Source organism: Echinops telfairi, unplaced genomic scaffold (assembly GCF_000313985.2).
Source record: "Echinops telfairi isolate 266 unplaced genomic scaffold, ASM31398v2 ScPeMD7_6;HRSCAF=24_1, whole genome shotgun sequence".
Classification (NCBI taxonomy): domain Eukaryota; kingdom Metazoa; phylum Chordata; class Mammalia; order Afrosoricida; family Tenrecidae; genus Echinops; species Echinops telfairi.
The window spans coordinates 9,059,067-9,074,263 of record NW_022103903.1 but is presented as its reverse complement, the minus strand read 5'-3'; the positions used below and the strand labels follow the sequence as shown (position 1 = coordinate 9,074,263).

At 37.7% G+C, this 15,197-nt stretch overlaps 1 protein-coding gene and 1 non-coding gene across 2 annotated transcripts in view; one reads left to right on the top strand and one right to left on the bottom strand.

Annotated features, from left to right (window-relative positions):
* The window catches only part of CADM2 (cell adhesion molecule 2), a 368,234-nt gene that overhangs the window by 36,465 nt on the left and 316,572 nt on the right, over positions 1-15,197 (bottom strand). The gene's annotated exons all lie outside the window — the stretch shown is intronic.
* On the top strand, positions 9,237-9,366 carry LOC115868119. The gene has a single exon (XR_004045427.1). It is a non-coding gene; the product is annotated as a small nucleolar RNA SNORA31 (small nucleolar RNA).

The window sequence follows — 15,197 nt, the reverse complement described above, 5'->3', positions numbered from 1 at the left end:
AAGTGTATTCTTCAGTATATAAAAATGTCCTGTCTACAAACCATTGAGAAGAGACTCGCGCATACCAGTAGGAAAGTTTTATGCACATTTTAAATCCTGAAATCATAATTTAAAAAATATTATTTTATAAATACTAAAACCATAAGCTTCCAAAATTGTAATATTTTTCCAAATACTAAATTATGTTCAAATAAAAAAATATTTTTCCCCTGTTTGATTTTCATACTCTAGCTTTATGACCAATATAACAGTTTACCACTCAATGTCTTCATCATAGCATATATAAAAAGATAAAAGTGTTACGTGTTGAAAGATCTTTTGGATGAATCAGATTACAGTGAACCCTCGCCACTTCGCGCTTCGACTTCCGCGGCTTCACTCTATCGCGGTTTTTGCATAAAAGCGCATGCTCTGTCATTACTGCCACTGATTGGCTCATACTGTACACGCTTCTGTTTGCATCGCTACGTATCGGAGCTACGTATCAGATGCATTTTTGCTTTTGTAGAGTGTACTGTAATTGTTTGTGATTTTTAAGAAATTTTATCTAAGCCCTATGATGGCTCCTAAACGAGCTGCTTCTTCTAAGCCTTCTGACAATAAAAATAAGCGCCAGAGGAAGATGCTCACCATGCAGGAAAAGGTAAAACTTTTGGATATGATCAAAGATGGCAAGAAAATCGTGGAGGTTGTACGCCATTTCGACTTGAATGAGTCTTCCGTTCGCTCCATCCGTAAAGAGGAAAAAAACATCCGTGCTACGGCTACTTTCACTTTCAACAAGGAAGCAAAGCGCATCGTGACAAGTCGTAATACTGTAAACTAGATGCCATAAATAATATAACAAATAATAAATGATAATTGTAACGTCCAAAATGTTTTACTGTATTTTCCCTTTTTCGTTTAATAAATTGGGTAATACGAGTGTAATGGTGACTAAAGGGTGTTTTTTCATGTCCTCTATGCTTTACCTACGAAAATATTTGATTTACAAATAAGGAATCCTACTTCGCGGCATTTCATTTATCACGGTAGGGTCTAGAACTGATTAACCGCGATAGTCTTAGTATAATGCTTGCTCCATAAATGGTAATGGTAACAGTAGTAGTTCTCATCACTTTGTTAAAAGTATAAATGTTCCCATTGAGGAATATTTGGTTATCATTTCATGATGTCGCTGTTAGGTGCCACCGAGTCATGTCCTGCTCATAGAAGCCCTGTGACCAACAGAATAAACAAAACTCTACAGCCCGGTGCCATCCTCCCAATTGTCCGCATGTCTGAGTCAATTGTTGCACTAACTGTGTCAATAGATTTCACTGAAGGACTTCCTCTCTTTCATTGCCCCTTTACCTTACCAAGCATGTTATCTTTCTCCAGGGACTGGTCTTTCCTGGTCACCTGTCCAAAGTAAATGAGGCCAAGTCTCACCATCCTTGCCTCTGAGGAATACCCTAACTGTGCTTCTCCCAAATCATATTTGTCTATTCTCTTGGCAGTCCATGGTACTGTCAGTATTCTTTGCCAGCACAACAATTCATTTTCAAACACCAATAATTAATTTAAATACATGTTTCATTGAAGCTTTCATTATTATACTTTATAGACCAAATTCCAAGCTTGAAGCAAAACTTGACCAAGACAATTGCTGAATTACTAAAGTAGATTCCATGAAATCATTTCCATGGGAGAAAAAGGGCCATCAAGAGAGTGCATACAAAGTTATCTGTCTGAAAAGTAGTTGGTTAACTTAAGAACATGTGAACACTAGGGTTCTTGTGAATGACTTTGCCACGTGTGAGAGAGGTTCTTTTCCTGCCATGCTGGATTCCACGTGGAGTGTTGGGTGAAGTGTAAAAGGCATCAAAGGGTCAAACATGCCTAAGTTTCTGCCTCAAACTATAAGCTTCATAAATACAAGGTCGTTTTTTCAAAATGGACAAAGCCATAAATGGTGACTAGAATCTTGACAAGTTCACACACACACACACACACACACACACCTCACATAAAAATTACTGGGACTCAGGAGATACTGCTATCTTTGTAGAAAAAAAATGCTAGTGTTCAAATATTTGAAATGGAAGTGATAATTGTTCTCTTGATCTTGTTGGTGAGTTATAACAATGAGTTGATTTCAACTGATGATGACCTTCTAGGAAGAGTGGGACTGCCGAGTGGGGTTTACAGTTCTAGGGATCTTGTCAGTCTAAAGCAGACTCCACAACTGTGTCCCATGAGCTGCTGATGGTTTTGTACCATTGACTTTTGGTTTGGTAATCACTTCACCGCTGGGCCACCACTAAGCATTCTGGTGTCTGTCAAGCATATTTATATAACTAGAGACAAAAAGAACATAAAACTCTGCCAACATTAGGGATCTCTTTTAATATAACATTTGAGAAAATATTAGTGCAAAACTGTAGATTGTTGACTTACATCACTGAATATCAGTCACATATTTAATGCTTGTTATTAACTGATATAGCCTCAAATTAATCAGGATTTATTGATCAAGTTATAAAAAGAGAAGTGATTCTATGTACATTTCTGAGAGCGAAATATATTCCAGAGTCCCAGGACAAACAAAAAAAAAAAGTTTATAATGTATACAAGGTATTAAAAATCACTGAGTACAGAATAATGATTACTTAATGTGATTCTTCTCTACTTAGTATTTGTAATTCCACCAAATATTGGGTGGGCTCATGCAAATTAGGTCTGTGAAATTCCAATGGGGGTGTTGGTCAATTTTGTCATTCCTCTGGGTATAAAAGGAGCCATTTCAGAAGCAGAAACAGAGAATCTAATGAAAGGAAAGCTAGGAGTAAAATTCATTGTAATCCCTGATGGAGAGACAGCAGAACAGCTACCTCTAACTGGGAGACCTGGAAAAAGAGCAGCAGGTAAATCAGACATCAGAGTAGCAAGCTTTCCACTCCACATGTAATGAGCAAAGTTGAGTGCTTTCTAGCAGAGATAATTACTCACACCAAAGAGCTTTGTAACCTATAGCTAAAGCAGCGTAAAGGCCAATAGTCCAAGGCTGAGGTCCAGAGAGCCAAGCTTGCCCGCAAGCATGACTGTGGAGAGGCACTGTGTATAAACAAACTAGGTCCTTAATGTTTCTGATCCGAACTTGTACATTATTAGCTTCCATAATAAACCATAATTGTGAATACTGCTGGTGTATTCTGTGTGACCATTGCAAGGAATTATCAAATGTAACAAAGAAGTAGAGTGCTGTGGAAGTGACAAGATGGTGCCCCGGTAGTGCAAAGGTAATTGAGGGATAGAGACACATTTGAAGTCTACCCTGCAGAAATCAGTCTTGAATTGACGTGGAGTTGAATTTCTCCCTACAGAAGCCAGAGTAGGTCAGACATGGCACCCCAACTATATTCTCACATACTAAGCTTAACTTATAACAATGCTTTCAATGTAGTCAGGCAGTAAATCTATATATTTCATGAATTAAGTACTATGATTTTTTTAATTCAAAAAAAGTAAGTATGTAAAATTCAACTAGCAAAGCCTGTAACAAATTATTCAGGAGGAATTGACTTAAATATTAAAGAGTGCCTATAAAATAATTCAGCTTTTACAAGTTGCTATGAAGTATGATTATATGTCTAATTTTGTCCAAATCATCATTGGAAAGCATCGGGCCTAAACTCTTGCTACACATAAAATGTACTTTTTCATTTTAACAGTTATTATACAGCACTTTGTATGCCAAGGATACAATTAAAATACTTAATTGAAAGCTCTGAGATGAATTAGCCAGGTCCATTTAAACTAAACTGAAGAAAACTTAAAATGGCAATATTAAAATGCCTCTACTCTATATTCTAAACCTTGTCTTGTGAACATAAAGGTAGGAATTTAAAACATTTTCAAAGTGGAACCTAATACTTGAGTATCTCAAAATTTCAGTGATAGAGACATACCTTTATCTACATGAAGAAGACAAATAAAATCTCGAGATAGAAATTGTGGCCATACATATCATGAAATCATCTAAAATATTTCACAGTCAATTTGTAACTGAAACCCAAATGCAGTAGGAAACATTATTAAATATCTACCATGATTATTTCTAATTCCATAATAATTATTGTTATGCTTCCTACTTTCCCTTTTTTACCCCAAAATAAAATCACTTTCTCTGCACTTTTCTGTAGAATACACAATCCACTCAGAATGTAACTTGTCTTGAAAGATAAATCTCAAATAACTGCGGCCATTGAGTGGATTCCGACTCAGAGTCACCGTATAGGACCGAGTGGACTTGTCTCTGTGGGGCTCAGAGACGAACTCCAGAGGAGTAGAAGCACGGGGAGGGCTTCGTAGTGTTGTACTGCTGACCTTAAATAGCTAGCCGTCCTATGCAAAATCCACTGTGCTACCAGTACTCCTTGCAAGGTGATACACAGAGGAAAATAACAAGGACAAGTACATTATTTCGCAAGTTCACTTTCTACAGCAACACGTACATTAGCACTGGCATTGTTAGTATCTGCTTCTTCATTTTGTTGACAGAAACAAAATTTTTTAAAATTTTGCATATGAGAAAAATTATAACTACTACACTGCCTATAAGGTTTTTCTTGGTGATATTGTTAAGTATAAAACAGAAATAAAAACAAGAATAATCCTTAAAATAGTTTTTTACCAAAGAAGAATTTAAATGTTCATTTTGGGCAAACTATCTGCCGTTATAATATAAGATTGACTGTGAGTGAATCAAAATCTCAGGTAAAATTCTTACTGTAAGAAGTGTTTAAACTGGACTCCTACAGCTACAGCTACTGCTTGCTGTGTAGTGAGTCTGACTCACAGTGGCCCTTTGCAGAGTTTTAAAGCTGTACATCTTTACTGGACCAGACAGCCTCATTTATCTCCAGAGGAGTGGCTGGTGGCTTTAAACTACCATCCGTGTGGTTAACAGCCCAACACCTAACTCATATCCTCATCAGGGCTCCTTAACTCCACTCAGCTTGTTTGAATTGAGAGAGCATAAAGAAATTACTTTTATATCACTGCGTTTTGATTTACTTTTCTCTAAAATTCTATTGTCACTGGTCAACTACCTTATAGATTTGTGAATATGGAATGGAGTCTCACACAGAATAATTTTAGTATATCACCCACTACATAAAAGATGCTCAATATACACATAATGGCATACATACCTACTGACCCTATGGGTCATGGCTTTGGAAATAAAGAGGACACCAAACTTAAAAGACATCTCAAATAAGATTTGGGATAACTACAAAATAGCTGTATTCTATAACACATTGGCTCAGTGTTAGAAGATAAAAGATAAATTATTGATAAGATAATTTTATGCCATTATAGGTATTATTTTAAGTAGTATAAAATATTCCATATGAGCTAACTAGGGCAACTTCAATATATATTAGTATTTTTGATCAAGCAATACAATGTTTTGGGTCACTTCAGATTTAGATTTAATTGACTATAATTATTTATATTCTGTAGTAATGGAAAACTTATTTTTCTTTATTTAGTACTGGCATGCTTTATGGATTTCAAAGACTTAATTACATTTTCTCCTTGAAAACATCAATAAAACATTAGACATTGTCATAGTTTCTGTGAATTTTTCTCTTGTGGGTGTTGAAAATATGTGTCAAACAAAGGCATGTACTTATGTAAATATATTAATATATAACAATAGGGACCTATGTACATATATTTATAGGTTAAGTATTAAGGTAACAGAAGGACATTGGGCCTCTACTCAAGTCCTCCCTCAATGCAAGAACACTTCATTCTTATGACCTGGCACTCTGTGATGCTCATCTTTCCAACACAATCGCTAAAGACAAAATGGGTGCTTAATGGGAGAAGGAAGCTGATGGTGTCTGACTATTACAAGATATGGTGTCTGGGGTCTTAAAGGTTTGAAGTTAAACAGCAGCCATGAAGCAGGGAAGCAACAAAGCCCACAAGGAAGAAGTACACCAACCATGTGATCATAAGGTGTCGATAGGATAGGGTGTCTGGCATCAGAAGACTCAAAACAAACAACCATTTCAGTGCAAATGAGATGTGTCAGAATGGAGACCCAAGACCCATCTGTAGACAGTTGGAGGACCCCTCACAGAAGGGTCACAAGGAAGGGACGAGTCAGCCAGGGTGCAGTACAGCACTGATGAAACACACAACATTCCTCTAGTTCTTTAATGGTTCCTCTCCCCCAAATCTGGCTAGAACAGAGCATGTACACTGGTACAGATATGAGTTCTGGACACACAGAATCTAGGACAGATAAACACCCCAGGACCAATAATAAGAGTAGCGATACCATGAGGGTAGGGGGGATTTGGGGGGCGGGGAGAGAATGAGGATAAGGGGGAAACAAAATCAAATCCCACCCCCAAAAAAGGAAATATATGTGTCAGACAGAAAGCTGAGGACCAGACATTACTTTGTCCTATTGTCTGTAGAGTCACTGCGAGTCCAAGCAGACTCAACAACACCCAACAACAGCAGCAGCAGGCAAACTGTCTGGCTTCTAGGCTTCCAGTTCATACACGTTGAGGTTTGTTCCTAGCAAAATATATTCGAACATATTTCTGTGATCAGTGGATGTGTGCACCCGAGTATCATGTGGTCTTCATAGGAAGAAGTTTTAACAAAACTGAAAAATGCATTGGTGAGAAAAAAGTCCAGGAAAGTTTCTGGAAAAAAAAAAGTTTCTCAATCAAGGCATGCACCTGCTCACCTGTGATCACGGCAAGGGCTATCTGTCAACATTCCACAGGGAAAGTTTTTTGCGCTACCTGTTTGTTCCTTCATATTTCTTTTGGTTCCCCAAATTCAAAAAACACTTAAAAGAAACTCAGTTTGAGTTCCTCGAGTATGCCCACGCTATCACTTTGATGTGGTAAAAATTGGAGTTCAGAATTTCTTAAGAAATGCCTAAAAGGGATGGAATCGCCACCTTCAGAAGTGGAGAATATGTTGAGAAACAATAGTTTCAAATTTTGGGGTTTTTTTGTTGTCTAATAAAGGATGCTATGATTTTGTAGAAATATCTTTTTTGTTCTTCTTCTTCTTTTTCTGCCCTTGACCTTTTAACTCTTCCTTCGCTTGAAGAAACCCTTCAAAGAAGCCCTCCCACCTCAATATCTTTTTTTAAATCATTTTATTAGAGGTTCAGACAATTCTTATCACAATCAATACATACATCAATAGAAATATCTTACTAACACACATATATGCATGTTATTTTTTTCAAAATTTAAATGTGAAATTACATAACACAAATCTCAAGTGCTAATGTAATCTATCATGCTTAATGGAAGTCTTCTATTACCCCATCGAACAGCGATAACCGACATCTACTAGACATATTATTTCAGTGCTCAAGAATGTTGGTGTCATTGGCTGAAGCACATGGCTGCTAACTGGAAGGTCCCCCAGTTACTACACAAGAGAAAGCCAAGGCAATTTGGTTCTGTAAAAATTGCAGCCCAAGAAAACCTATAGTGTCGTTCTCTTCTGTCCTATAAGATCATTATTAGTCAGAACTCACTAGATGGGTTTTTAATGTGGTTCAGCTTTGCATATTCAAATTTTACAACGTATGTAAAATATGTTCTTCTGTGTGCTTTCATGCTGGTTCTGATTCATGGGGATCCTAATGGAGAGAGCTGAACAACTCGAGTTGCCGTCAGTAGGTAATGACTCAGTGACAATTATTGGGTTTTTTTGGAATCTTTGTGGGGACAAAGGTGGATGGCACAGTGGCTACGGGCTTGTCTGCTAACTGAAAGCTCTGTGGCTGGAATTCACTAGCAGCTCTGTGAAAGAAAGGTACTGCAGTCCGCTTCCATAAAGAGTACAGCCTTGGGAACTCTGGGACAGTTCAAGTCTTTCCCATGGGGTCAATAAGAGGTGTCATCAACTCAAGGGCAATAGGTCATTGTACAGGAGCAGATTGTCCAGTACTTTCTCCCAAGCCCTGGTTCTAACCAGCAACCTCTTGGTTAGCAGCCAAGACTTTAACCATTCCACTACTGAGAGCCTTGTAAAAATGTAGAATTTGAATGATCAAGTTTTATCCATCCAATATCAAATAAATGATCAAGCTTTATATACCCAATGTCAAATAAAGTTCTGCTGTGCCATTTTTTCTTACTTGGAAAATTCTAAAAAGAGTAAGCAGTATGGTGGGCTTCTCTGAGTCCCTTTCTCCTCTTACCCAAGGTTAGGACAGTTCTTTGACCTCACTTCATTGAGGTACAATGTCATTCACAGCAATAGTCAACTCTAGGCAGTGGTAGATGTAAATTTTACCCACAAGGTTATTAGTACTTCACTTTGCAACCGACAAACTCATTTCCTGACTTCTCTTGAGACACAAAGGCCTTGAATCAAAGGTCCAGTGTAATTACCTTGCATATTTCAGATTAAATAAATGTGATAAAAGCTTCCATCTGGCTGTTGATCAAACATGTGGGGAGATACAGGATTTCCAGTGACACAGTGCCATATGTTTACTGTAACAGTCCCGGATGCCTTCCTGTAAATTACTTACATTTGGGATTACTTGATTTAGGCAGACAGAAATATTGCTCACTTCTTAAATGCTGCCCAGTGGGAGTTTTGGAGATGCAGTCTAATCTTGGACTTGTTAAGGAAGACATTAAGATAATGGAGCTATGTTTATTCTACTAAATGACAATTGTGCCCAAACTATTTGAAGAAGCAAACTCAATTTGATAGCAGTCAGAACCTTGTTCTTGATGATAGAAGACTGCTTCTAAAGGGGATGGAAATGAAGATAGATAAATGGTTGTAACTAAATTTTGATGAATAAGTGAAGTCTGGATATTTGCTTTAGCAAACACCAATAGCATAGTAAAAATATTAAGAATTAAGAGAATTTGGGGACTGCAAATTTGCAGATTCACTGTCATCATCAATCTATTTATGTTTTATGGGGTAAGAGGAATCCATAATTCTGGTTTCTTACTAAAGTACTAAAACGTAGTAAGAATAGTAGAGGATTTATTATTTTGGTTTCTTTAAAATAAGGTCACTCAAATCACAATAATTTGTATATAAGAAAAAATATGCAGTCCAATACCTAGTTCTCATGCTATGTAAAAGCCTACAGTAAAAGTATACATGTTGCTATCAATGTAATTGTGATTCATGATGATGCCATGTATATTAGAATAGAACATAAGAGTTTCGAGCATCCTCTGATAGACCTGAGACAATTGACCATTGTTCTGGTTTGCACTAGGATGCGAAAGAACAAAAAGTCCCCGTGCTTTCTGTCTGTCTTTGTGGCGGGTCCAGATTGAATGAGGGATTACACAGAAGAAAAAAAAAAAGATTTTCAGTGGTGGACTTTTCAGAAGTAGATTGCCAATACTTTCTTACAAGGTGGACTCTGGGAATGCTCAAACCTCCCTACTTTCATTTAGCAGCCAAATGTACTAACGCTTTTCACTATTCGAGGTTTCTCAATGGTGATGTCACATTTCAAACTGCTGAAGTCTTTGTTGTGGAGGCTGTCCTGAGTATTGTAGGATGTTTAATGGTGTGTCTAGTCTCTAGCAAATACCAGCAGTGACCTCATGCACACACCCATACACACACAAAACCCAACCAAACTGTCTCCAGGTATTGTTAAATGCCCACGGAGGGGGAAAATCACCTACCTTTTGGAATCACTATTCTCGGTCAACAGTTACAGGCTAATAGTTGTTGAAGACATATTGGAAAATAAAGAAAAATACAACCTATTATCAGCTTCTCCTGTCTTTCTTACTTAATTGTGAAAGATGGAATGCACACACACACACACACACACAGTCACACACACACTTATGCATTGTGTTACTAGCTGTTAGTTCAGCAGTTTGAAACCATCAGGAAGTCTTAGGTGGAAGAAAGGCAAGGTTTTATACTCTTATAAAGAGGTACAGTCTCAGAAACTCAAAGGGGAAATTTCTACCCTGTCCTGTAGGGTCGCCCACATCAAGTTGTTGGCAGTGAATTTGAGGTTTTTATATATATTTAAAATATTTTAAAAGAAAAATTAAAAATACTGAATTTCAGGAAATATATTCCGAAAGTTCAGATAACAAATAAATAAAATTTAATCAGAATTTATATAAAAATGATAATGAAGGAGAAAATATAGAATGTTTTAGAAAAAAATAGGCACATGAAACTAAAATTATAGAGGAAGAGATGAGCTCTCGGCTGCTGGGGCGTTTTTGTCCCAGCTTGATGTACCAATGAACTTAAAATATCCCCTCCTCAAGAATCACATCCAGACCCAACTATGGTATTTATCATCAATGAAATACAGTGTACCTGGTCAAAAAAACCCAAAACCAAAACAAAACAAAACCTTTAACAATCTTACTCATAAACAAATATTTATTAAGCTGCATGAAATTACTTTTAAAAGATCAAGTTAGATTTTCAGCATTAAAAGCAGATTGGGCATAAAAGCAGAAAGGAGGAGAGGGTAGGATCTGGACTAAGATTTCCTCAATTAGACTCTGACCTCAGTCCTTCAAGCCCCATCCACGAACAAGTGGGTGCCTTTGATCTTGAGCCTCCATGAATGTAAAATGAGAACTAGAATATTATTTAACATATTCAGTTAATGTCAGAACAAAAAAACTTTCCTAAATAAATACCGTGTCTAGCACATTTAAATAGCTTAATAATATCAGAACATACAAGAAATCCTCTTGGTCTGAACAAACTAATAAGAATATTCCAGTTAGACAAAATAAAAAGAAAGATCAGAAAAAGCCTTATTTCTCTCTTTCCCGATAGATTGAAAGGAGCAGCTTTTATAAAAGCCTGGGTCAGAGTAAGAAGTAGTGGCTAAAAGAAGATTAGAAAAGTGGATCAATTTAACAGTACATGTTGATATATTCCAAGGTAGCTCAGAATTGTATTACAAATGCATCCTTTACTTAGAGTATCTGTTAATTTAGCGTTTCTAGAAACTGATAACAGAGCCAAAATAATGTTTGTCTTATAAAAGAAAAATAAAAGGTTTTCCTGAATATTATATCCATCCTCCCCCCACAAATAAATAAAAACAAAAACCCATTACCATTCTGTTTATTCCTACTTGTGAACTTCTAGAGCCTTCCACGGCCTATAAATCTTTACAGAAACAGAAAGCCTCCTTTTGCTACCACAAGTTTGAACCTCAGCCTTGTGCTTAGTAATGCAATGCTTCCCTAATAGTGGCACAAATAATCCTAAAGTTCCAAGATGATTGGTAAAACAAAGGATCCACTCAGCATGTAGCATCCAAATGCTCCTTATCTGCCACCCCCATTAATGAGAATTCTTATGAAACCAGGAAGTTCCTGACTTATAATATGTTCATACTAAGATGAACCACGTTTACTACCTTCTGTTTGTGTTGTGTTTGTTGTTTGGTCAGTTTGCTTGTTGTCCATCTTATCATTAGTAACATGGGCTACATACAGTGTGGAAGTGTACCATTTGCCAATGTAATAATTCACAGATGTTCACTCACAGATGTCCACATATTACTATTTGTAAAAATAGAAATAACAATAAAAAGTAAAAGACATTTGGCCTTCATCTTAATATTAGAACCAAATTACAAAAAGGAATCCTTTTAGAAGTGGTATGTATTGCACACATAAGTATATATGTATTTACTAAACATATGGATTATCTCAGCATAGTAATAGGAGGAGACTGTTGTTTCCTGTCAAGGGTACTCTGATTCATGGTCTATTTGTGTATAAAGACTAGAACTGCTCCATAGATTGTTCTAGAAAAGACCCCTAGTGATGTAGGGATTACACACTGGCCTGCTAACCGCAAGGTCAGCAGTAACAAACTACCAGTCTGTCCAAGAAAGGAAGTTGAGGCTTTCTACTCCTATAAACGGTTACAGTCTGGGAAACCCACATGGGGTGGTTCTAGCCTGGTGTATGACCTTGATTTGAGTTGGAATCTTCTTGGTGGCAGAGAGTTTGGTTTGGGTTTTCCACCTTCCAGAAACGGGCCTCCAGGCCTTCCTTCTCAGCTGCCTCTGGGTGGGTTTGAACTGCCAGCCTTTGTAGTGCTTAACCATTTGTGCCACTCAAGGACTTATGAAAATGCTGCAAAGACTATCTAGTTTGCTTTTTGATTTCTAGTTTCTCCCCTTAACAATTGGGTTTTTTTAACACTGATTTTTCTACTATAATTTTTCTATCATAATTCTACTATAATTTTCTATTATAATTCTACTATAATTTCTAACACTGAAATTCTACTATGAATCAGAAGTGACTCAACAGGCCTGGGCAGAGGCAGGAAAGCCTAGTGGCAAGCTCATCTGGAGGTAGATTGGATATCACTCTTCAACTGACTAGCTGCCCAGCCTTGAGCAACTTGCTTAACGATGCTGGTTTTAAATTATTTCAAGCATAAATGTGGGGTGGTGATATCTACTTCATAAGCTTCAGTGGATAGGAATATAATGAATATGTTGTGTCAAATGTTACTATTCATCCGCTTTGGTCAATTCCCCTCACTCCGAAGTAGAAAAAGAGAAAACGTGAGAATTTAGGCTGTGAACATCCTGGTATGGTGGAGGAAGGCAATAGTATAATGGAAGTCTGGCTAAAGAATAGGAAACATTTCAAAGGAGGTAGCTAGCTTGTGATCTAATTAGAGTTGAGAGGATAAAGCTTGAAGAAGATAAGCTAACGGAGACCAAGAATGAGGGGGCTAAGGATCGTTAAGTTAGCAAGAGCTTCAGAAAGAAGCAGAAAGCCCATATAACTCCTTGAGCATGGCATTTCTCTGATAAGTTCTAAGAGGCAACTGGAACTCACAATTCCCAGAGCTCCAGGCTCACTTGATTGTCTCCCCTTCCTAGAAGTCTCTGATGGCAAAAAGACCTTACTCTGTGGCTTTAACACGTGTTAACCAGAAGTTGAGAAAGCAATGCAGTGGGTTTTTTTCCCCCTAAAACTAACTCACTTTTTATCCACAAGAGACAAAAATAATCCTCAGTCTAATAAAACCCTTAGACTTAAGTTATTACTTTTGAGTAGTTTCTGGAAGCATATGTTTGGCATAGAGTATATCTTGCTGTAGGCCTGCCTAAAGGTATTTCAATAAAGAATGTATTTTTTATCTTCAAAATTAAAAAGTAAAAGTTTTTAAGAACTTCAGGATAATTTATTGCTCATTTAAAACCTGACCTCTTGAGGTGTGTTCATGTGTTACGAACACCTTTTTACAGAATCCAACTACAGAAATCTCAGGTCTCTTCATGCTTTATTCAATACATTTTACTACCTTTCACTTGCCCAAATAAAGGTGTTAACAATCCAAATAACTTATTTCTATTTTAATCTCATTATCGCTCCCTTCTGTATTGCTTTCCCCGCTCTTATTCCCTCTCTTCCTTCCTTCCCTCTTTTTCTTGTTCCTTAAAACACAATTTGCATCTGTAAACGCTGAGACAAACCATAGTTTATTTCCCTATTATATTTATTGCTTCATAAATTATTCATATTTAATAAAATTATTAAATATCTAGTTATAAAATATAAGCTACAATACATATGATCAACTTTCTTTCTTATTATTTAGATTGTCAGGCTACATGTCATTTTAGAAAGAACTTTGTGCTTAAAAATAGTAGCAAGTCATTATGGAGTGAACCTTGAGTCTGAGGACTTCATAAAGAAATTTATATTAAGAAATACTTATTTAATTATACTTAAAAACATATTGAAAATATTTAATGAGTGTAGCTCTATACTCAACTTGAAACTCTTATGACATATGTATAAGAAACTTAACACATCCCCACCCTGAGCCAGTCCTGGGGCTTTGGGGCTTGGCTCAAGGGGAGTCCCTCTGGGACATGGGGGTGCAGTAAATGGTGTGACCCTTTGCTGGGCATGCCTGCACAGTAGGGTAGGCAGGGCCACTCTAGGGTTTCCCGTATGGGCTCCAATAAATTTATTCCCTTTTGCTTAAAAAAGAAAAGAAAAGAAAAAAAAAAAGAAACATAACAAAGGTAAGTTAGTTCTTGCAGGAAAAAAGCAAAAAGCAAAAAACAAAGGCATTAACAGAAGTAGCAATGACATAGTGTATAAAGTGAATTAAAAGTAGGATGTTGAGTAGTGTTGGAAATAACTGAAATATTAAGGTAGTAATGGCAAGAAAGAAAACCCCAACAAAAATGAATTACCCTCCTGGTTTGGCATGTCCTGGTGGGGTCTGAGGGCAACGTAACACGCGGAGGAATCCACAAAGAGACTGGACCATATGCCGGCCCTAAACCAGAATTAGCCCGACCCCCACCATGGAACGGAGTACCACAGAAAATGGAAATAGATTGTCTGATGCGAGAAAGGAACTGACCTACCATACCACACCCAGAAGGAAGCTGAAGCAAAGGAAGGAGGAAGAATGGAGCGGAGCACACCTGGGCCCACCAAGCTCAGAGGATGATAGCCCAGCTCGGAGGGCCCAATGTACAGAGAGGACCATATAGCTGCCCCCACAACGAGATGCAACATCCTGCACTGACCCATGGCCCTACACAGGACAGCACCAGAGACACTGTGGGGTGTGCGACAGAGCTCACCCCACCACACTGAGGCAAAACACTAGGGGCGTGCAATGGAGCGGCAGGGGAAGCAGAGCAAGGAGGTCCCGAGGGAGTACAAAGGATGGACTTTGGGGCCAGGACGTGGCACCCCATCAGACTCGTCCGGAAAACACTCCTAAAGGTCAGCAAACAGACCTTGAACAACTAGCATGCTTTTTTTTATTCTTATTTTTATTTTTTTCTGCCTATTTGTTGTTGTTTTTTTCTTGTTTTCCTCTTCTTTTAAATTTTGTATGTCAGTGGCTCTTTTGTTTGTTAGCTTGTCAGTGGTGCTGCTGCCGTCGTCGCCATGTTCCTATGTGCCACTTTGGTGCTGTCAAAACCATTCCCAATTTATGCACATATTAATATATCTGCAGGTCACCTAGATAAGAGAGGCTGGACAAACAATCTGAGAAGAAAATTAAGAGACCAATGTTCCCGGAGGGACATGAGAGTGTGGGAGGTTAGGGAAGGGAGGAGGTGTTGGCCAACACAGGGACGAGGGAACAACGAGTGGTTCAAAACTAATGGCAGG